This window comes from Canis lupus, chromosome 29, assembly GCF_011100685.1.
Source record: "Canis lupus familiaris isolate Mischka breed German Shepherd chromosome 29, alternate assembly UU_Cfam_GSD_1.0, whole genome shotgun sequence".
NCBI classification, from domain to species: Eukaryota; Metazoa; Chordata; class Mammalia; order Carnivora; family Canidae; genus Canis; species Canis lupus.
In genome coordinates, this window is record NC_049250.1 from 27,277,012 (window position 1) to 27,301,605 (window position 24,594).

At 36.6% G+C, this 24,594-nt stretch overlaps 1 long non-coding RNA gene across 2 annotated transcripts in view; it reads right to left on the reverse strand.

Annotated features, from left to right (window-relative positions):
- Window positions 1-24,594, reverse strand: part of LOC102155979 — a 236,219-nt gene that overhangs the window by 123,779 nt on the left and 87,846 nt on the right. The window lies entirely within an intron of this gene.

Below are 24,594 nucleotides of genomic sequence, written 5' to 3' on the forward strand. Positions count from 1 at the left end.
AACATATGCATATTATATATACATAGTATATACATGCATATGTATATATACATAGTATACATATACATATGAAGCATATATATACATATACATCTCATATATCATATATATGATAACCTTTAGTATTTTGGAAAGATAACTTAGAAACCTCTTATGACTCCCCTCAGAGGAGCAAGACCCAGAGGCAGACTATAAAACTACCTGAAGGGAGGGCAAGTCTAGCTTGTTCAGCCTAATGAAACATTTATTATTCAAGCCTCCCTAAAAAATTTGCCTGAAAGCACACGAATGTGATGATTTTCCTATGGTCTTCACTGGCAGGCACAAGTTGATTGTTGAACAGTGCAGTCTCTAGAACCAGTGTCTGGGTCCAGTATCAGGCTCCACAGCTTACAAAATGTACAGCCTGAATAATTTGCTTATCTGCCCGTGCTTCTGTTTTCTTATCAGTAAAATGAAGATAATTAAGAATTTCTACCTCGTGGGATTATTTCAAGAATTTTAATGAGTTAACTCAAAGAACCTAGATGAGTTGATGAATAATAATAATCAAATTAAGTCATTATTTTCTGTATTTGTTAACTTATTATGATATTCAGTTTTCTACTTGTCGCTAATTTGAACATTGGATAACTACTGATAATACCACCTATCTATAAATCTGTAATATTAACAAACCCTCATCATATTCAGCTTCTCATATCCTTAAAAATAGGGTGACGTTTAAGCAATTTCCAATTCTCAGTGCATGGTAAAAAAAAAAAAAATAGCAAGTGTCCAACCAGTCTAAGTGGCCCTTAATTCCATTTCACAGCAAATGGCTTTTAAATGAGCCATTAAATGCCATTTTCTGGTATTGTCCTCCATCAGCAGTGAAGCCATACCTGTGTGCTTCAATGACAAATTGAAATCCTCTTATCAAAATTGAACAATTTCCAGATAGCAGAGAGCTAAACAAGAACAGTTACCAATAGTTAAAATTAAATCTGTAATAAGAGTAATGGAGCCAAAAACCAGTTCTATACACTTCTTTTTTTTTTCCATCTCAGCCTGCTCCTCAGTATCCCAATGAGATGTTTTTCTTAGTCTAAGAACAGCACAAATGATTAACATTTTGCTACAGCTTCCGGTTGCCATGGATTTTTTTGCTTGATGATATAAAAAAAAAAGAAAGAAAGAAAGAAAGAAATGTATTGATTTGTCTCACTCACAGAAGAGAAAGGATTTTGCTGAAGCTGCAACCACATTCGCTTTATAAGGAAAAGAATTAGTCAGTTTTATGATTTAGGTCAGTAAAAAATAAACCATCAGCAGTAACGTAGGTGCTTAGGGTATGTTGGCTGCCTTGCATGTGCAATTGAAGAGCCATTAAAATTGAACTCAAGTATAACCTTAATTTTTTAGGCCATCTTTACTATTAGTTTATCTGTAAGTAGATTCTCTAGGATCAGGGAGATGTAGATGGTAGAAAATGAGAATGAAGCCAAATTGTTATTATGTTCATTACAAATTAGCAGGATACAATGAGAGAACTTTTCACATAAGCTTTTTATATATATTTGGAACACTGATAGAATGTTCTATTGTTAGACTGACAGAAAATCGTGTTCATTCCTACAAAGAAGTATCACTCCATGGTATTCAAGCACTCATGTGTTTTCAAATAACTGATTTTGCTAAGTAAAATGAGAAATTCTGTATTAAGTAGTAATTAACAGGGACAATGGAATATTTCCAATCAGCTTCTGGTTAATTTGTGCAGTTTTGCTTGTATTGCCCTACTCCCTGTCTTTATTGATACATTATGGTAAAACAGATGAGAGAGGTGAATCTGATGAAACTGAACATTTTATTTCTTTAATTTTGTAGGAGTATCTAGAATTTTTCCCCGAGAGAATATGCTTCTGGGATAAGCTACACTCAAATGACTGAGAATATACCTAAAGTAATTTTGTATACCAGTACCTTGCTGAAGCACATTTTGTTAAAACTCAAAAATTACTGCAAGCATGAAATATTTTAACTAGAACAGGAATTTGGGGGGGTGGGCAAATTAAATATAGCTTTCAGGGAAACCAGGGAACACTAGCCTTACTGGTCACAGTTTACTCCTCTGGTTCTCATTCCAGTTGGTTTAATCTGAGGAAGGGCATTTAGCTCAGATAGGGCCTAAGGGTATGGCAAGAGTACTCACTGAGAAATGTGATTGAGGAGAAACAATCATAGTGGGGAAGAAATCTAACCAAGAAACTTCTTGAACAGCCACATTTTCAATAGGTTCTGTTGACTGAGAAGGGAAACAAAATTAAAACAAAAACATTTATTCTGGGTCTCAGAATTGCAATTCGGGGAGTGAAGATTTGAGTAGCAAACCGAACTATGTCCCCCTGAGAAACAAAAGTCAAGGGTTTTAAAAAAATAAGAGGGAATGTTTGTGTGTTGTTTAGAATGAATTTTAATTGGTGTTGGTGGCAGAAAACTAATCTTGGCGGACTAATTGGTTGCTAAGGCTATCACTGAGCAAAATCTCTTACAATGCCCAGCTGCAGGTGTTTGGGCTGAGTCCTTGGAATATTTGTGGTTTGGCCCAGCTCAAAAGTTCATTATGCCACCAGTGAGGACATGCATAAGGCCCATCTCCTTAATGACCTTCTGGCTCCATTTAAAAAAAAAAAAAACCTTGACCTAAGTGATCCCAGTCTGGTTCACCTTTCACAGTTTGAATCCAGAAATGGTGATCCCAGCCTGAATGTTGCTGTTTGGGGAAGGTCCTGTATTTCAGGGGCTATTGCTCAGTTGTCAGAAATTCCCTTCCTCAGAATCAAAAATACCAAAACTACCACTGGCTTTTCCATAGGAGAGGATTAGGAACCATGCAACTACCTCAGTGATAATCAGGAGTAATACTTTCATTTCTAAAAAGAGTCGCCTCCAATTCCTCTTTAGTCTTAGCATCCTTTAATGGCAGAAGAGAAAATGCTATACCGGTAATGAAAGTACTAGGCTTTAACATTCTGACGAAATACATCTATTCTCTTCTACATAGGAAACATAAGAATGGAGAAGAAAGCTTGCTACCCTTCAACCTCCCTCTCTGCAAACACACTTTTTATCTGTCTCTAACTGATGCCTTTTGTTACACTTGGGAGCAAATAGAACACCCCAGAATTTAGAAAACAGAAACAGGATGACTTGGGTTTGGCATCTTTCCCCACATCCACTGGTCACATCTATGCAACGATTCCTCTTCTTTGGAAGTTCCATTCTTCTCTGGAGGAGATTCCTTCCCTCACTGCTGCCAACTTATCCTCCACCAAACACTTAAAACTGTAAAAACATCTGTGATTTAATCTTGCCACTTTTCCATGAGATTATTCTCATTTTCTCTCATTCCTGCAATTTGATTTAGAACTCCACTTTGCCATTATTTTATTGTTTAAAGTATTTGGTATCTTGCTCCAAAAAGTTGTGTGTGCAGTCATGCCAAAGATTCAGATTAAGTAGACAAGGATAGCTACCAAATCCGCTCTACCACCTTCATTCATTTATTCAAAGCATATTTACTGAGCACCTCCCTTGAGATAGGCCCAAACCTTGACAGAGAGGAAGTTTCTTTCATACTAGTAACTTGAGTTTCATTTGGAAACTGTTTCACCTGATTTGGTCTCACTGTGGAATTAGTATTTCTGCCTTTATCGAATACCCTGGTGGCACCGGGAATAAAAGCAGATCACTGAAGATATGCCAGTAATTTACTTTGAATCTTAGTGCCCTTGGGACTATAATCTTCTCTTTCATTAGATTGAATATACACTTTTTGCCTTTCAGTTATCAAACAGTTTTAGATTCACCTTTAAACAATGAGGTACCATATGACACAACTTCAAGAAAAGCTAGCATATTATTGACAAACACCTTGTTCTCCTGTGCCCCGGGGGCCATCTCAGGCAATGTACTTTAAAAAAAGAGATTCATGATTCATGACAGTTTTCATTGTTTTATTACTTTTTTTTTCTACATCTACCTTAAAGAACCTTATCTAAGAGAGGAAGGATAAGCTCTGCCAATGAAACAGCAGTATCAAAGAATTTAGTGAGTTCATAAATTGGGTGAAAAGACACATGCCGGAATCCTTTTTTATAAAAATAACTTCCTATAAATTTCGTTCTTCTCCAACTTCATTCTTCTAATAAAATTTCTTTCCTCTTAATCAACTTAAAACTCTCTTATTACTGACAATCCAGTTGATTTCAAATCCTAAAATTAACCAACTATTATCCATTGATTGTAGCCCCTTAGTGTTCAGGAGTTGTGGCAAGAATACAGCGATTTATCTAGCTCATGGAATCTTAGAAGATTTTTAATCTCATAATATCCAACAGGATCCAATGAGAATGGACAATATATGCCCTTCCACATCTGACTCAAAGACACATCTTCATGAAGATTTTTAGGCTCCATTTTACAATGTCCTCTCTAGTCTTCTTTCCGCTTCTCTATTCTTCAATTACCAAAACAACCTTATCCATATATACAACCGGAGGCTGTATTTAGTCTTTGCTTTCCATATTCATCAGTTTCCTCTGAGATCCAGATCCTATCTCACACAAAATCAAGGCATAGCTTCCAACCATACCAAACCTCTCAGGGGCTCAAATAACATGTTCTAGAGATTTCCAGTTATTTAATAACATTTGGTAAGAAACCTAGAATAATGTTTATTTATTTCTTCCTTGTCTTTATGTCAGGTTATCAAAAAACATAATTTTTAAGCCTTCAAAATATCTCACTTTTTCCATTTCCTCTCCATTCCCAACTGGACAACCTTTAGCACCAAAAGTCTATTACCCGAGGCTGTCAGGACTGTCCGGCATCCACTCCACCTATTTGTGCCTTAATGCCAGACCAATGCTTCTAGAGTATTCCAGTCAATATTTCACTTTTTATTAAAACAAAAAAATTACTTTATTCACCATTAATTTCAAATCCTTGTGCTTAGTTTAAAAGTGCACCATAATCTGTTCCTACCTTTGACACCTCACACACACCTTTTCCAGTATTCTACTGTTACATATCATATTTCATCCTATAGCTCTTCTTTACTTCAAACACACAGATTTATTTGTATCTCCATATCTTTTCTCATTTTGTTACCTCTATCCTCTTCTCTAAGCTTTCTGCTTGGCCATTCTTCTCACTCTTCTCTGTTAATATGCAGTTCCCCTGTGAAGTCTCTTCTAACTTTTCCAGTACACATCATTCTCTGTTCTGTGGCAGGTGTTATTCTGTTTCATGTGGATTAAATATGAGTTCCTTAGTTTGATTGGGAGACCCTAAATTCATCCATTTATTCATTCAACACTTGATGCCAAGCATTTTTCAAGCATTGTGCAGGGAATGGAGACAGTAGTCCCTAAAAGACAATAGCCAAGATTGCGCATACAAAGCATGCAACCTTCCACTGTTGGAAACGTAGTAGGCAATGCTAAACTATCTAGGCACCCTTTCTTACTGAGCTGGAATATGACTTCAGAATCTTCAAACCTATCATTACCAATCAATTGGAGTGAGGAATAAATTGAAATCTATTTGTTATGCCTTTTCTACAATCTAAATGAAAATGTGTGTTTATGTATAAAAATGAATCTTAATTCAGTTCTCTGAAGAGTTAAAAAAAATAGGCATATTTTTGAGTTGCATATTTAACATAATACCAGGAGAATTTTAATAGAGATGAGTTTATTAAAATGGAAAACAAATTTTATATTAATATTCAGGCCTCACAAACAATGTTGACTGCAAACAATGATTCACTCACATGGAGAATATAATAAGGACCAAGAGTCTCACATTGATTTATTTCTTCAACCACACTCAGGGATACAGAGCAACATAATTAGCAGCAGTATCTTCAGACACAAAGAAAATCAATCCTTATGCATGCATTTGTGTCGATTAGGAATATTCTAGAATTTGTCACCATGTCTGATTCAGTAGACTACATCTACAATAGTGAAAACTAAGTGAACCCTTTCATAATACATCTTGGCAAATACAGCAAATGCTCTAGACCAAGAAGCAGTATGACAACAAACAGAAAATTCTATTACAGTACAATTGATTATTAGGAGAATTTGCAAGTCCAATTGCCAAACAGCAACCTTATGAAAGTGGTTTATGGATATGTGAATTTGTATCAGAGATGAAACTAAAAGAAAGCATGAAAGAGAAAAAGGAAACAGAGAGTACATAAACACTGGCTGTATATTAGGAAAAAAGAATAATGAATTGATGACAATATTTTGGAGGAATTCTAGTACACAACATCAAGAAGGTTAGAGTTGAGTATGGCTGTAACAATTAGCATGCATGCACTTGTGAGGAAACTAGAAACTAAAAGAGCGCTATGTAGATATGCCTTTCTCCATAAATGTCTTGACTGATTAAATGACAGAAGTTTCTTCTATAAAAAGGTTAATAAAGATGAAGCATATGCTTAGCCTGATTTAGTTCTACAAGCTGTTCTTTAGGCTTTGTAGGAAAACCAATTTCCATTACCCGCCAGACTTCTGATTGTTCTGAGCTTCTTCATCACCTTGGGGAGACTGAGATTCTCCACTTTTTTTTTTCTTTTTAGAGAGGAAGGGCAGGGGGCAGAGGGAAGGAGAAAGAGAATCCCAACTAGGCTCCAATGCCCAGCATGGAGCCTGATGTGGGGCTCAATCTCATGACTCTGAGATTATGGTATGAGTTGAAATCAAGAATCCAGCACTCAACCTACTGAAGCACCCAGGTGCCCCTGAGATTCTACTAGTCTTATTTGAAGTACCATCAACTGACTAAAATAGATACTACAAATGCCAAAGTGAAATATTCAGCCTTCTTTATCTTTTATTTAAATTAAATAGGAATGTCTTTTGTCTTCCATATTTTTTGTATGATTCCCAATTTTTTATGGTTTGCACAGGCCTAGATGCAGCTCTTCTTGGAATAAGAGCTCTTCTATTTTTATCTGGATATATGATTAACTCTAATGGACTGAGGGTCTTATCATAAATTTTAACTGTTACCTGCATGTCCCTACAGATCCAGGAAAGTGCTTATACCAGTAGGAATTTAATATAAATCTGTGGAAGAGGAAGGTAGATAGTCACTCACTTTTTATTGCCTTGTTTCAAAATTAAGACACGAAAATATAGCATCCACTTTATTTTTAAAATAAATAGTGCAATATTACTTATCCATAATAGTGTGGCCTCCTTCTAGAACTATACAGGTAGCAAATGGTTCTACTTTATAGTGCAAACTCCTTATCCATCAGAGTGCAAGATAAGTAAATTTAAAATTTTATCTGAATTTATTTTTCTCTCCATGTCAATATTTTAGTGCTGTAGAAGAGATTGGTTAAAAATGGGAAGATCCCTAAAAGTTTCAACCAGAAACAATTTTAATGCCTTATTTTTTTCCTCTTGGTGTAGTACAAACTGACCTATTTTGAAGTATTTGGAACATCAGAATGCTATTGCAATGTTCTAACCAAGAAGCTGTCCAAAACTAAGTGATTGAAGCACTTCATAATTGAAGGACTTCAAATGAATCTAGTGCTGTCCCAGTTTCAGCTCTTAGCCTCCCTGTCATTTTTTCTTTGAGTACCTTCTAGGTAAAGAGAATAAAGCTCTATAAGCAAAGGGAAGGAGAGAATTATAAACTGATGGAAAAGTGGAAGAAATTAATAGTATTGTTTTGGATCCTCCTGATATTTTGATATTTGGAAGCAAAAGAAGAAAATTGGAATTTCTATTTTCAATGAGAAAATGATATGCAACTTAGATTAAGATAGCAAGACTGATGGGACCTAACCTGACCTCGCCCATCACATCCCAGGTAATCAAAGCTTAGGAGATATGATGGTGTAACTCTGAATTCCATACATCCAAAATGAATTTGATTCAACAGAGGAAAGTGAATTTGTAAAAGATGTTTACCAATTAAAAAGCAGAAATACAATTTTGGAGGAAAATATTTTTAAAAGAAAATGTCCTTCGATTATCAGTTATTATTAGAGAAAAGTATAAAACTAAAATCTCTGGATTTCTATTCTGGTTTTGTCATTTGCTAGGTGTATAATCTTGGGAAAATCACCTCATTCTGAGACTATTTTCTTATCTTTAAATCAGAATGATCATACATTCGAAATTGACTTCATAGGACCAGGTAGGGATAGAATGAATTAATGTGTATTAAAATACTTTGAAAATATGGAAAGCCATATTCAAGTATGAGGCTTGATGATGATGATTATTGTTAATTTAAAAAAAAATTTTTTTTACAGAAACACATGGGAATTAGAGCAAAAAGAAACCTCCACTAGCTATACCTGGGAGACCTATAGGGAAGAAGCCTACATTCTTCCTTCACAACCAAGGCAAAGCTTCTGGCATTGGCTCTTTTCTTGCCTTTTTTTTTTTTTTTAAAGGAAAAATATTATTTGATTAATTTAATTTTATTTTAATTCCAGTATAATTAACATACAGTGTTATATTAGCCGATTGATATTCTTATATTGGCCATTACAAGCTTAACCAAGTGGCAAACATTTGACCATGACTTTAGCTACAATCTCATAATATGTCATTTTGACAATATTCTTAAACATAGGAACATGAAAGAAAAAGAAAGTGTGCTGATCTATCTACAACACTATCCAATCAGTACTATTTTGAGGCCAGCTTTTTGACATTTTCCAAAAGAGACCAATACTGATCTCACCATAATCTAAAGAGAGTAAATACAAGAATATCATGATTGAGATTTTTCTATTTGAAAAAGTAATTCAATATGATATATATCATAAGAGCTTTATTTACAGGCAACATTACATTCTTGTGCAAATCATTTCTGCTCACAAACACCCCACTGGCTTGACCTAATACATGTTTCAAAACAGGGATGAATCTAACCTAAGTCAAAAAATCATATCTGTATCAAATGCTGTGGTCCCAGCATATTAGCCTTCTCTGAGCACAAGGACAGGGAGAGAGATGGAAACAATGATTAGTGTGCAGAGATGGGAGAGCAGTGAATTTTTCTCAAACTGGGCTAACATCTATCTGGTTGGCTGTACCAGTGGGAAGCTTCTAAAAGACTGGAGAGTTCTACTTTTGTCCTCAGTTTTATTGCATCTTTGAGTTTGCTAAAAATTATTGGAAATCTTGCTAAACTGGAACCTGTAGATGCAAGCCAGGACTCAGATAAAATCATCAGTCCTTTGCTTCATAGCCTTTTGTACCTTTGTGTAATCCATCTCCCTCTTGTCCCCAGGAAGCCCACTATCCTCATGGCATTGCCAGTTCTTTCTAAAATCTAAAATTTCATATTAATATGGTAATGACTTCTGTTACACTTTAAAGGTCAATTTATATTTTTAAAATATAGCCTTAAAAGGGCAGTGAGTAAGTCTTAGAATCTTCAGGTAATATGACTCCCAGATGAGGGTGTATATTTGTGTAGGGATTTTATTTTTCCAAACTATACAACCAACTAAATACAGATAAAAGTAATGTTCATGCAAGTAGATGATATAGTTGCTAAAATAGTGAAATTAGGGTTTAATGTTGTCCAGAGACTGTCAAATACTGCTGAAGTGACTCTTGATGCCAGGTATCTAGAAGTCTGTGATGAGTATTCAAATATAAAATATGGAGTCCTGGGGATGCCTGGGTGACTCAGTGGTTCAGCATCTGCCTTCGGCTCAGGGCGTGATCCTGGGGTCCAGGGATCCAGTCTTGCTTTGGGCTCCCTGTGAGGATCCTGATTCTCCTTCTGTCTCTGTCTCTGCCTCTCCCTCTGTGTCTCTCATAAATAAATAAATAAAATCTAAAAAATATATGTATTTCAATGCACAATTCCAAAGATATCTGGAAATTAATCAATTCTTTGCAACAGATGTGCAAGATGGTCTAGAAACATTTCCAATATTGATGTATATTAGTCTTAAATCTATCTATATGTACATGACATTTATATGTATAACACATAACACAAAGGAGACCTGACGTTGATTCTTTACATTGGCAGTGATACTGGATATTAGAAATTTCAATTTGTGAGTAGTTCCATTTTGGGAAAAATATTCAATACGAATTAAAGGTATTTTCCAAAAAAAAAGTCTTAACAATTTATATTTATTTAAATGAATTTTTAAATTGATATATATTATTATAAATTGTATTTTGCTTTTGTATAGAAAAGTTTAGGTATTTGTGAAGAAATTAACTTTTAAAATTACACGAATATCATTGTGTTCTTTACATTTACTTTAATTTACATTTCCCTCCCCTTTTTTTGAGGTATAGTTGAGACAATTACATTAGTTTCAGGTGTACAACACAGTGATTCCATTATACTTTATGCTATGCTCACCATAGGTGGAGCTACCATTTGTTACCATATAACACTGTTACAATACCACTGACTATATGCCCTATGCTGTACTTTTCATCTCCATGACTTATTTATTCCATAGCTAGAACCCTGTGTCTCCCACTCCCCTTCATTCATTTGCTCATCTCCCGACTCCATTCCCCTCTGATAACCACCAGTTTGTTCTCTGTGTTCGTGGATCTGTTTCTGCTTATTCTGTTTGTTTGTTCATTTGTTTTGCTTTTTAGATTCCACAAATAGTAAAATCGTATACTATTTGTCTTTGTTGGGCTTATTTCACTTAGCATAATACACTTTAGGTCCATCCGTGTTGTTTTAAATGGCAAGACCTCATTCTTCTTTATGGCTGAGTAGTAATTTAAAATTTTTATATGTTATATTCAAAGTTTATAGCCTTTAAAAAACTGCATCTTCTTTTTTTGATTTTTTACATCACTTCAAAAGAATGTAAGTATCTAAAAGGGTCCATTATAAAATCATGATCATGAGAGAAAAAAACAAACTATAAAATAAATACATACTAATTATAAATCACAGGTGCCTTTGTTTATTGTTCATTTAAACATTGTGGATCCATTAGCAGAATACCTAGATAGGTACAATAAAAATTAAATTCAATCAGAATTTATATCTTGTCCACTTTTCATTATATAAGACCATAGCTTTCCTTTTTTTCCTCTTCATTTTTTATTATGAAAGTATATCGTTTCATAAGCACAGAGAATGTATTTTATTTCACACTGTGTTGGTTTGATACACAACTCTGAAACATTTAAACATCTTATGTGTGGGCTTCCATTGTTACTCTGGCCTTGGGCTTCTCAAATACTAGAAACAGGCCTATAAAATAAATAGTAAAAGAATGTGAACAGATCCATTTTGCCAGATCCTGACCTTTAAAAATAGCCAGCAGAACTACACATGATTGATTTCCTGGCCTCTAAAGAACCACTGGCACTACAGGTAAATTTCCAGGACTTCCCTTGTCCTGTTTTTCTCCTGTTTCATTCAGATTTCACCTCTATATTCTGTTGTTGACTCTCAGTTCTCTGACCCCAACCTAATTCTCCACCTCTCCCTTGTAAACGAACTGTTTGTGTGTTCTCCATTGTGTTGGGTCTTTAGCTTTTGATCTCAGGCTTTTTGATTGATCTCTTTAGTTGCCAGCTTCTCTGATGGTTTGAGAAGTGAGGGTTAGTTCTGGCCACTTAGGAGGCTGTTCTTATCCTTGGAGACTCAGCTTGGAACCTGGCAAAATAACTCAGACTTCTACTGTAGGTGGTGGGCCAGAAAGATTAACACCAATTCATTATTACTATGGAAACAAGATAAAGAAATAGCTTTATCATAAGAAGGAAGAAGCTTTTTCTTTGTATATAAAAAATGCACATATGTAAAATACTACCAAAAATTCTATATATGTCATCTACCCTTATAAACGTGCAAGCTTCTTTGTGGAATCTCATTTCTTTACTCAAAGAAGGCTTCTATCTCTGAAAAAGACATGATAAATATTATCTGTCACATATATTTCTGTACCCTGTCTTATTAAATTTTAATGTTTGATTGCTCAGTGAAATAACATTGAATAAATCAGTGCAAATAAGTATCAGCATCTAAAATTTCATGTCTTGCATATATTATCTGTCACCTCAGCGTTACTTTTCTGCTCTCTAAAGGACTAAGATAATTCAATTACCAAAATACACATGGGAAAAACAAGATAGCGACTAAATACCACATCTTTTGTGTGAATATTTGTCATTTTGGCTGTTAAAAATGTAATCCCTTCAGTATTAGTACACAAATTCCTTTTGTGTGCAGTTTTCATCAAAGTTAATGTTTTTCTGACACTACAGAATTCTTGTAGTGTTTCTGGTACTATAGTAATTCTGTAGTATTTCTTTTACTACAGAATTCTTGTGTTATTCATGCATACTAAGAATGGCCCAAGCTCACCTAATGAAATGGTATTAAATAGATCTTTGATTTTAGTTAGAGATGCAGACATGAGGGGGTAATTTGACACAAGATCTGATATCCAGTAGGTGTGCAACGATATGGCCCTACTGGATTTTTAGACACCATCCTGATGGTTCGGTGTCTGTGTATACAAAGAGATTTGCATTTTAAAAATCATCCATCCCTGGTTAGAGATAATTCATTCCAGGAACAACAGTGCATGCTGCCAAACTACTCCAGGTATCTAGTATGTTTTTCCTGCCTCTTTGTGTTTATGAGTTCCCTTGGATCTGTCTATTCCATAAGCCTTGTCATATATATTTTATCATCCAGATTTTCACTTGTTTGGTGAGCACTCATTGCTATTTTGCCCGAGACAAGATTGGTTTCCTTTGCTTGCAACCAATGTACTACAATACGATGTTTCTGAGAAGTAATATTTTTAGAAAATGTTATGATAGATAATTTAAATTGATTCACTTTCAAGAAAAATCTAGAAAAATCAAAAATTTATGTAAAAGATTAATCCTAAGAAACAATCATTTAAAAATAATAATGGAATGCATTTCTTTGGAGCATTTCAGGGTGTTTTTTTTTCATTTAATACCTTCTTTGATAATAGCAACAAACAAGTGAGACCAGAAAGAGAGAAAATGTTGGCCTGATTTTATACAAAGACACAATGAGATTGAAAACCCAAGAGTCTAAAAAGTGTGTTTTTCCAGACACAGTGAGGCATAGGCCTAGGCCTGGTTGAGAACTCTAGAGAAGGAAATGCAATAGGTTTAATTTTTAACATGTAGCCTATGAAGGTACAAGCAGCATCATTACCTACTACTTCAATTAGATGCAGAAGGAAGATAAGCAGGCTTCATATATACTGGAATCATTTTCTTTTAACATTTAATTTATTTATTCATGACAGACACACACACACAGAGAGGAGACACAGGCAGAGGGAGAAGCAAGTTCCTTGCAGGGAGCCTGACATGGGACTTGATTCCGGGTCTCCAAGATCACACCATGGGCTGAAGGTGGCGCTAAACCGCTGGGCCACAGGGGCTGCCCTGGAATCATTTTCTAATTGCTTGGGCTTATATTCCTTTGGACTGACAAGCACTCTAGCCGCCACCTTGCAAAAATGTTCCCATTATCCAGTTAGATTTACTGGATCATTTGTCAGAGAATTTCAAAGTCAAGCATTTTATGACTTTATCTCTAAGACTGGAAACTTGTATTCAAGTGAAACTGCGGGCAGAAACTCAGTATGTAAACAGAGAAAGCTGGTGCTCTAAGTGAAGCAAGATTTGTGAGAATAGAGACCTCTGATTCCCACATGTAAGGCCCCTCTGTAACTCAGGGCTCCTCGGAAAAGGGCCTTAACATTATCAAAGTAGCCCTGTCCCCTATTTTATAAGTGAAAATATCCAGGCACAGATAAATTATGTGATTTTTTTCAAGCCTGGTCCTATATAGGAATTTTATAGAAGACCTGGAGCCCTGACTCCCAGACAAGTTTTTTTTTTTTTTTCAAGTTCAGGGGAACACCTGTATTTCCACCCTATTCTCCCAAACTTCACATCAAAGGAAGGGCCTGTTCAGCATCTTGTGAAGATGAGCATGAAGAGCCATGACAGCTATACTAAATTGCGCATTCCTCAAGTCACTTGTGTGCTTTTTGAGGGAGTTTCTATTTCCCATGGCTAAACAGGCAATATAACTTATCTTCCAAATGAGAATACTTCTGAAAGTGAAAGTCTTCCCCCTACAGCTCAAAAGGGACCACAAGGCACTAAGAGGATCATTCTGTGATGTGCCGCTTGGGACCAAGGGATGAGGGCCCAGAAAAAAATCCCATCCACTAGAGAGGGTGGGGAGAACATCTGAAAGAGCTGGGGTGGGGAGGCGCATTGAATGCCCCTAGGACGAAGTTGTAGATGTGGGTATGGGCGGCTAAGAGAAGTTAGCCTGGGAGTACTAAAGGGAGGGGGCAGTGTCCCAGAAAGTCAACCTCTAGGGAGGGCCCCAGGATGCCTTCCAGGGCTGCACTCCAGGCTTGTTTCCAAACTTCAATTGGGAATAAAGCCCTCTCCACTCCATTCAGGCTCAAAGCAGCCACGGGGTCTTTCTGACATATAGCTGTGACCCCAAAAAGAAATAGTAATAGTAATAATAATAATAATAATAATAATAATATAACACATGGTATAATACAATATAATTACACCTGGAGAGCAGGCCAGGTAAAGTAGGATGTATGATCATCATATCCATGGTATCTGGTGATATGTTTTATATAATTGGAATTATTCTATAAAAAAGGCGTTTAGCAGTCTCCATCTTACCCTTAGTTATTCAGAATGTCAAAATATATTCTGCACCACATAGATATGTAAACAGTCCCACTTATGTGGCAACATATGTACCTCCTGTCTGGTCTACTTGGAAGGCACACACATGAAAAGAGACTAAAAAGTGAGTGAATGTCATTCTAAAATGAATTAGAAAACATTTCCATGCATTTAGAATTCTTTATTTTCCCTTTTTATGCTTCTTACACATTCCTAACTAGAATCCAAATTATTACTGGGTCTCCAATCAATAGGTCATGCTAGTCATGGAGCCCATTCTACTGCCCTGTCCAGGCAAAGAAACAAATTGGTAGCCCTGCCCAGTTTCTGAGTGTAAAATCCAGTCCTATCTATCCAAAAAGCCTGGCAAGACAACCTAGTAACCATGGGACTCATCCTACACTCCTGCACAGGAAGCCAAGCCAACAGCTCTGCCCAATTGCTAAGCATAGCCTCTGGCCCCATGGAACCAGGAAGACCAACATTGTCTTCGGGCAGCCTCAGAACCCAGCCTACTGTGTCACCAAGTTGTGAAGCCCCACCTACAAGCCCACCTAGCAGAGGAACCTACCCTGTAGTCCTGCCCAGTTGTTGAAACACAGCCTGCAGCCCTGCCCAGGCAGGGACTCCAGCCACTGACCCCACCCAATTGCAGAGCACAGTCTCCAACCCCACCCAATTGTGGACTACAGCTGGAGGTCAATGGCATTTTTTTACCAAAATGGGAAAAAAAAAAAAAAAAAAAAAAAAGCACTAAAATTCACATGGAACCATAAGACACCCTAAATAGCCAAAGCAATCCTGAGAAAGAACAAAGCTAGATGAATGACACATCTTGATTTCAAGCTATAGTATAAAGTTATAATAATCAAAATAGTATGGTACTAGCATTAAAAGAGACACATAGATCAATGAAAAGAATTGATAGCCTAGAAAAAAAAAAAAAAACCTGTTTGTAATCAATTAGTATCTTACAATGGAGTCTGTGTCAGACTCAGATTATAAACTCCCTGAGGGCCCATATAGCTCTGTACGGTGCCCATGATGCCTAGGAAATAACTTTTACTAGTAGATACTTAAGAAATCTCTGGAAAACAGTGTGGAGATTCCTCAAAAAGTTAAAAATAGAACTACCCTATGATCCAGCAATTGCACTACTAGGTATTTATCCAAAGGATACAAAATACTGATTCGAAGAGACCAAGCACCCTGATGTTTATAGCAGCATTATCAACAATAACCAAATTATAGAAAAAGCTCAAATGTCCATCAACCGATGAATGGACAAAGACAATGTCATTGACATTTGACAGTTGACAATGTCAACTGATGAATGACAAAGACAATAATATTAATGGAATATTATTCAGCAATCAGAAAGAATGGAATCTTGCCATTTGAATTGACATGGATGGAGTTAGAGGATATTATGCTAAGTGAAATAAGTCCATCAGAGAAAGACAAATACCATGTGATTTTACTTATATGTGGAATTTAAGGAACAAAACAGATGAGCATAGGGGAAGGGGGAAAAAAGAAAGGGAAGCAAACCCTAAGAGACTCAACTAGAGAGAGCAAACTGAGGGTTTCTGGAGGGGAGGTGGGCAGGGAAGAGCTAAATGGGTGATGGGTATTAAAGAGGGTGCTTGTGATGAGCACTGGGTGTTGTATGAAATCATATTGAATTAAAGCCCATCCTAATAAGTGATCCCATTTTAACTGGATTACCTCTGTAAGGACCCAGTCTTCACATAAGGTCACATTCTGATGTACTGGGGGTAGGACTTTACCACATGGATTTTGAGGGGACACAATTCAACCCATAATAACCACTTACACTTCTACAATAGTATTTCCCTTATTGGTTATGATAATTTACTTGTCTTGATTCATGATTAAACTTGAGACAATCTGAACACATAGTAGTCACTCAGTAAACATTGAGGGTATGAGTGAAAGTATGCTCTGAAGAACAATTATTGATCCTAACACCCGCCTTCTGCCTTTCCCATAGGGCTTCTTCTTCTTTTCTCTTTTAAAGATTTTTATTTATTTATTTGAGAGAGAGAGAGAGAGAGAGAGAGCAAGCCTGAGCATGAGTGGGAGATTGGATCAGAGGGAGAAGGAGAAGCCGACTCTGTGCTGACAGGGAGCCAATGCAGGGCTCGATCCCAGGACCCTGGGATCATGACCTGAGCCAAAGGCAGAAGCTTAACTGCCTGAGCAACAGAGGTACCCCCTCTGTAGGCTTCTGGGACGGCCACAGGGCTTCTTAAAATTGATCAGACAGCCTTCTGCTTCAAATATCCATCCAGGCCTCACCACCCTTTTCCCAGGCTTGCTTTTTCCTACATTGTACCATGTTGTAGTGAATCTGAGCACATCTGTGATGTCCATTAACACTACAGGGACAGGGCCTTGAGTTAATATTCATCTTCATACCCCCATTATCCAGTGCCATGCTTGGAGCATAGTGAATGTTCAATGTTTACTGAACTAACGGAAACCAGCAGAACTCTGACCCAGACAAAGAAGTAAGGACAAAAAAATCTTTCCACAAAGGTATCTTAGGAATGACTATAATCTCTGTGACTTCAGGGCACATGGATCTTTCACTGTTGTCCATTCATTGAAACAGGTCAGTGTAACCTTCAGACTGCAGCTGCCTCTTATCACTGTGTCCCCTGAGAAGTGGAAATCAAGTTACACGGAAAGCAAAGTGAAATTACTTTGCAGTCTTCTCCCTGCTGTTAGTTCTTAAGGAAGGAAACAGTGTCACGTTTCATTGTCTCTGCATCACAATGGCAATAATAATAATAATAATTATTATTATTATTATTAATAATAAATTCCCTTGCTTTGGAACAGTGATGTTCAGATCCTTAGGCTGCAGCAGCATAGGATTTTTTAGGAAGACGCATTTTTAGGAGAATTTGGCAACACAAGGAAGTGCTGCAATCCAGTTGTTAACACCATTTTAGCATTGTCTTAATTCCCATTCCAGATGTTCCACTTGGTGGGGTGAGAGTGTGAGCATTTTTTCCCTTGGAAATTCAGCAAATACCATAGCAGTGTATAGTTTGTCCTCATCTCCAGAGAGAGATTCTGAGAGGATTGCTTCACTTGGCATGAATTCAAGGACACCCATTTAATAGGAGAAATCATACATTACAGTAAAAGGAAATGTTAAATTTCACTCATTATTGTCCAGTTGCCTTAAAATATATTTTCATTTGAGACTCCTTCTGTGGAGACTGCAGTGTTGTGAGAGCAAATGAACAAAGAAATGAGTATAGATATATACGAGGCAGTAAAATCTTATTTAAAATACTAGAAATAGTACACTTTATAGAAATTAAAGTACCTTGGGCATTCCTGCCATATGTGGAGTGAATAAAAAGTGTGATGAATCCTGAGCAATCTTTCAATTTACTATTGAATGATTGAGTTTTGCTTTTCTTTTCAAGAAAATTTAACAATTTAACAACCTGGTATGACATTAAAATAGTCTCATCACAATTTCTATGGTTCCATTCTTGATTTTGTGCTGTAGGATCTCCTTATAGGTGAATCTATAAATTAAAAATAAAAATCTCCTTTCAATGTATTGATAACTAAGTCATGATGCAGACAGTTTTATCAAGTGTTGCCTGACTTTGAATTTGGCTCTCTAGGAAGTCCCAGGTGTATTTTGCTCCAAAACATTCTCTCCAGATGTGTCTCTGCCATTTAGAATTGAATTTATGCATGCTCATATTCATATTTGAGACGACCAATACCTCAGTAATGTTTTTATTGATCTTACTGCGAAAGGATGAGAGCTTAATTGGTAGGAAGAGATTGGTTCTGTCTGGGTTTATTTGATAAGGTGGACCCTTAGGGGAGATCATTAGGTCTCAATGAAAAAAGAATTGGTCTTATTGTTGTCCTTTCAAACTGTTTCTGCTTATCTTATCATGAGGATGGTGGTGGGGCTCTGTGTTTAGGCATAAAGCTGGGCTGGATTTCATGGAATCCCATGGGGGCTCAGTGACCAATGAGAGGCTGTTGCTAGGGAGAGATTGCAACCAACATATGCTAACTAAATCAGACTTGATGTAAGTTGAAAAAAAAAAAAAACAACAACAAGAGGAGATAAAATTCTCTTTGTGCATTTCTCTCTCTCTCTCTCTCTCTCTCTCTCTCTCTCAGTATTAGGTACTCTATGTGTTTCTGATTATAGCACTATTATTCTTACCTCTTATTTACCCAGACCTATTGTTTTTTCTTTTTCTTTTTCTGTCTTATATACTTTAGCCATGCTTTTCATCTTAGCTACTCTATTGCCCTCTCGCTCTACCTATAAAATCACCATCTCTCAATTTGTCATAGATAATTGCTAGTGACTCAGTTCATAGGAAATCTACGAATAAAAAAAAAAAGCTCATTAAATATCAAGGGTTTGTGGTGATAGAAATATGGCGATCTATGTTGAGGCAGCAGCTCAGGGACAAAGTCTGGACAAGATCTCAGAAACTGAAACATTTGGTATTTAGCCTGCCCACAGGGTAACTCATTTGTGCTGGAGTCTGCTTACAGGGAATCAACAGAAACTCCTAAAATATGCCAAGTTATGCAACACCCTCAAAATAATACAGTGCTTATTGCTCAATAATAATGTGTTAACTATAAGTAAATAGGAAATCAGTCCTTGCTGTTCAGGGAAAGTAATATAGTATACACCTTTCATGAAATTCAAGAATGAGTAAGATGAATCATATATTTATGAAAGCTTCAATGATTAGAGAAAATATCCATTCATGTCCAACCACACCTCCCTCATAGACTTGCATACCCCAAATCACATTAAGAAAGTGTTTCCTATTTTTCTCCCCTATTCCTATAATGAATGATGTTGGATCTTTAATTAAGCTGAATATTAAATAATGAATTACTTATTAAATTTTGACATTGAAAATTCTTTCCATGATACAGAAAAAAAAGTCTGGTTTCTTGTCAGTGCTTTGAGTAACATTTTAAATGTTTGCTTTGTATTTGTAGTAACAGATCAGGTAATACAAAATATATTAATTCTCAGCTTTTTTATTATTTATTTTAGGTTAATTCAATTTTTAAGCCAAGAGACTGGAACAACACAAATAAAGCTTTTTATTGTGGATTATAAGGCCAAATGAGTTCTGTCTCCTATTCTATTGTGTCGATAGATACTGTTTTACTGAATCAGTGATTCTGATCCCTGAACACTGTTTGTAAGAGCTACTGATATGGCTCCCTTTCTTAAGCCAGAAGGGCTTGGGATGTGCTTCATCTCAATACCATTAAAAACATTTTCTCATTTATTGTATGTCCTCCTTACAAACCTAGCTCCTGGCTGCCTGTGGTGGAACAGATCAACTAGTGAGGTATATATATCTGACATCCTTTCGTTTCAGAGTGAGTATCCATAATGTGGGAACATCCAGTTTTGAGGGAAAAAAAAGCAGTTTTGTGCTCTCTGTCAGATGTTCTGAGAGGTGATCTCACATTTTATTTACCAGACTTTGGTTCCATATTTGGCTCAGAGCTGCCCTGGAAATGTGTGGGATGTTTGTGAAATGTCTGATATGTTTGTAATTTGCATTTGCCAACTCTATTTGGAAATCCGTACAAGAATAGAGAAAAAAGTAAAGGCAACTATTATGTTGCCAAATGTGTAATTACTCTTTTTCATAATCTATTTTTCCTTGGAAATGATTGTTTTGATATCAGGCAATGAATTGTATCTACAGAGAAAAAAGAACCATGTTTACTATGGCTTATTTCCTAGGTTATATGTAACCAATGAGTCCTATCATTGTTAATCCTGTGCGCTATTTGCTATTCTCAAAAAACTCAAGACCTGACACTTCATCTTATGAGGTGATACAGTATTTCTGGCTGTGCAAGAAATGTTGCTATCATTTCTTAAGGCTCTCCATGGATGGCTCCACATTATGATTCCAGGCCATTTCTTTCCCTTCTATTTATTCCCTGACTTATGTTATCCCTTGGCTGGTTTTCTATACATTCCATCAGTTGTTTTGAATTATGCCATTCTCAACCTGAAAAATCTTCTTTTAATTGCTTTCATCCAGATTCTTTCCATTCTTCAACACCCAGATCAGTTATTTTATTATTTTCCTTCTTTCTCTTCTTTCTTTCTTTCTTTCTTTCTTTCTTTCTTTCTTTCTTTCTTTCTTTCTTTCTTTCTTTCTTCTTTCTTTTCTTTCTTTCTTTCTTTCTTTCTTTCTTTCTTTCTTTCTCTTTCTTTCTTTCTTTCTTTCTTTCTTTCTTTCTTCTTTCTTTCTTTTTCTTTCTTTTCTTTCTTTCTTTCTCTCTGTCTCTCTCTTTCTTTCTTTTGCAATGGGGAGAGAAAGAGAAAGAGAGGTGGGGGAGGGGCAGAAGGAGAGGGAGAGAGAGAATCTTAAGAAAGCTCCACACCCAGTGTGAACCCAACATAGAGCCCAACATGAAATTCGGTCTCACCACCCTGAGATCATGACCTGAGCCAAAATCAAGAGTCAGATGGTTTGACTGAACCACCCAGGTGTCCCTAGATTAGTTATTTTCTATTCTTAGAAGCCTTACTTTCTGGCTGCACTACGCTTCTCTGGATTATGGTTTTTTGTCTCACCATCTAGATGGTAAGTTACTTGAGAATGATGGTCATCTCATACTTTTCTTGTATTCTCCATGATATCTTGCACAACACTGGGCACAATGCAGACATTCACACTTGTGTATTCACATATTGGTTTTAAGCCGTATATATATAGTATAAAAGCCCCCAACTTAATGCCCTCTACCTGATACTATAATGACATGAGAAATGAGCACCTTTTCCCTTCCTCTCTTAGGGACATTTATGCTCTAAGGTAATGAAAATAATAAAATAACTATTATCTTTGTCATTATTTATTCATTTATTTATTTTCTTGAGAGAGAGAAAGCAAGGGAGAGAGCTAATGCAAGCAAGGAGAGGGGCAAATGGAGAGGGAGACAAGCAGACTCCCTGCTAAGCAAGTAGCCCTACGTGGGGCTCAATCCCAGGAACCTGAGATCATGACCTGAGCTGAAATCAAGTTTTGGCAGCTTAACCCACTCAGCCTCCCAGGCAGCCTGTCATTATTATGTTATATATTGCATGGCGACCACATGAACTAAGTTCTACATATGTCATTTAATTTGATCCTCAACAGTCTAGCAAGAGATGTATTGACATTGATATTTTAGAGGTGAAGCTATATTTTAGATGCTGAAGCTCAGAGAAATTAAATGAGTTTCCCAGGGTCACAGAGATAGTTAATGATAAAGCTGAACTAGAATCTAGGTCATCTTTTGTGGAGGCCAAGAAAAATTAAGGCCATCCCACCTAAAGTTTAGCATTAGCACAAGTACAGCCATCTTAGGTCCCTGTGAATAATAGCTGAACTTTAAGGGGAAAAACTGCAGAATGTCCTCAATGTCCTCGGCAGGTAATCCCATATCAGAAAGACAACAGAGCTCAGAATTGCCCTTGGCAGAGAATCCCATATCAGAAAGACAACAGAGCCCACGCCCGTGGTAGAAAGTCCCATCTTAGAATTCTTCCATCCCTTCTGGAAATCCCCTAGACCAGCCTATAAAAAAACCAGCTGTAACCCACTTCGGGTCCAAGTATAACACAGCGGAGTACCGCTGTGTTATACTTGGACCCAAGCTTGAGCTTGCTAATAAACCCTCGTGCGCTTGCATCGGTGTCGGCTCCTTGGTGGTTTCTCGGATTCGCAATCTTGGGCACAACACTTTCTCTTAACAAAACAAAGCAATGTGTTCTTTTTCTTGTCTTCTTTTGCCATGTTTTGGGGATTGAGTGAAGAGTCTCACCATTCATCACATGTTCCTTCCTTCTCTTGCCAGATACTGCCAGCCCTCAGGCCTATAACCTCAGGTTGCCCAGGGGCCTCCTCTGCAGGGCTTGCAAATGTCTTCCTGTCCTTAGGGAAAATTCTTGTACTCTTCTCCAACTCTTTCTTCTACTGCTCTTATGCCTTCCCAGGTGACAGGCGAGCTCATATCTGATAGATTGATCTTCATACTGTACTAATAGATCATTGTGACTCATTTTTTGTCATCCTTATCAGAAAAAATTGTGTGCTGAAAGTGAGCCCTAAGGATCATAGTTTTTTTATTCTCAACTAATGAAGTTCTAATAATGAGAATTTTATCGTTAAAGAAAGTTTTAGAAGCCTGAGCCTTTCAATAGTGCCTCTCAAATCACATCATACACCAACTGCCTACGCAACCTGAAAAACATTTAAGTCTAACTTTGATTTCTTTTCCCTCATCTTTTCCTTGGAGCAAAGTGAGTTTTCAAGAAGTATGGTAAACTCTGCCTCCCATGCTTACAGCCTCCTTTGTATTATTTTGCTCATTTTAGGAATTTAAAATTTAAGACATCTATTCCCAATGCCTTATATGGCAGATGAATGCACTTGATCTCAAGGATGTACCCCCATGAGAACAAGAACTTTGTCTCATGCTTACTGTTTGGGAACTTGGGAATCAAGGCTGAGCCTTGCCTGACAGGGTAAGCTATCAGGAAATACTGACCGAGTTAATTGATGAAATTAGCATGTATCAAATTAGTTATTTTGGATAACCATGAAAACTAATATTTATTAGACTAACTATATGCCAGATATTTTCTTAAGCTTCATGTATTTATTTTTAGAGGATGAGAGAGAGTCCACTCATGTGAGTGGGGGGAGGGGCAGAGGAAGAGGAAGAGAGAGAATCTCCAGCAGACTCCCAGCTGACCACAGAGTCCAATGTGGGGCTTGATCGCATGACCTGAGCCAAAACCAAGTCAGGCACACAACCGACTGAGCCACCCAGGCACCCCTATGCCAGATATTTTTATAAGCACTTTTGCACACATTAACTTAGTACTTAGGTCAACTTCCAATACCTGTTTTTTTATATTTATATATATAAAAATAACATAATATTTTGGTGCCTTCTGAAGATATCTAAGGCACCAAAATATTATGCAGTTTAACTAGTTTTGGGTCAGTTTCAGATCGGGGATATGAAACCAGACAAACTCAGTTCAAAGAGTGACTAACTAAGAAAGTTGTTCAACTATTAAATCCTCCAGAAATATTGCCTCCACCATCCCTAAGACAGACTAGGTAAAGTGTTCCATTTTGGATCACGTTATAGCATATGATTTGTATATATCACATTGTATTATAATGACTTGTCTTTGTCGTTCTTAATTTAAATGACTGGGTTTAAACGGAAGGTTATGAAAAAAATTGAAGCAAAATATATAATTAAAGATCAATTTGGGATAAGGTTAGAATAACAAAGCATTCTCTATCTGGAAAATTATTTTGATTGTTATATAAAAGATATAGATTAGGATAACAAACAAAAATAAACACTACCAGACCCTAGAGCCCAATGATTCTCATTTTTTGTTAATTTCTATAATTAGAATTTGCTAAGCAAGAGCATCTGATTTTCTTTGTACTTTCAGTTTTATTTTATACAGTGTTATCTAGGTCCAAGTAAATATCATTTGCCACAGATAGAAGTTAATTAACTCTCTATTATGCTATCCTGTATTAGGTGTTCATTGCCCCTCATATTTATTTGATAAGTACTAACATCTTTGTCATTGGGAAATATGTTCTCTGAGTTAGCACTATGGAAATGCAGAGAGTGACCCTGCTGTGGTTTATTGGGTCAGGTCAGAGATTGAAAGGTCCCAGATGGCTGCAGGATCTTGCAGTATGTGGGTCTGTTGCTAGGAGACCATATTGATCTTTTCTAG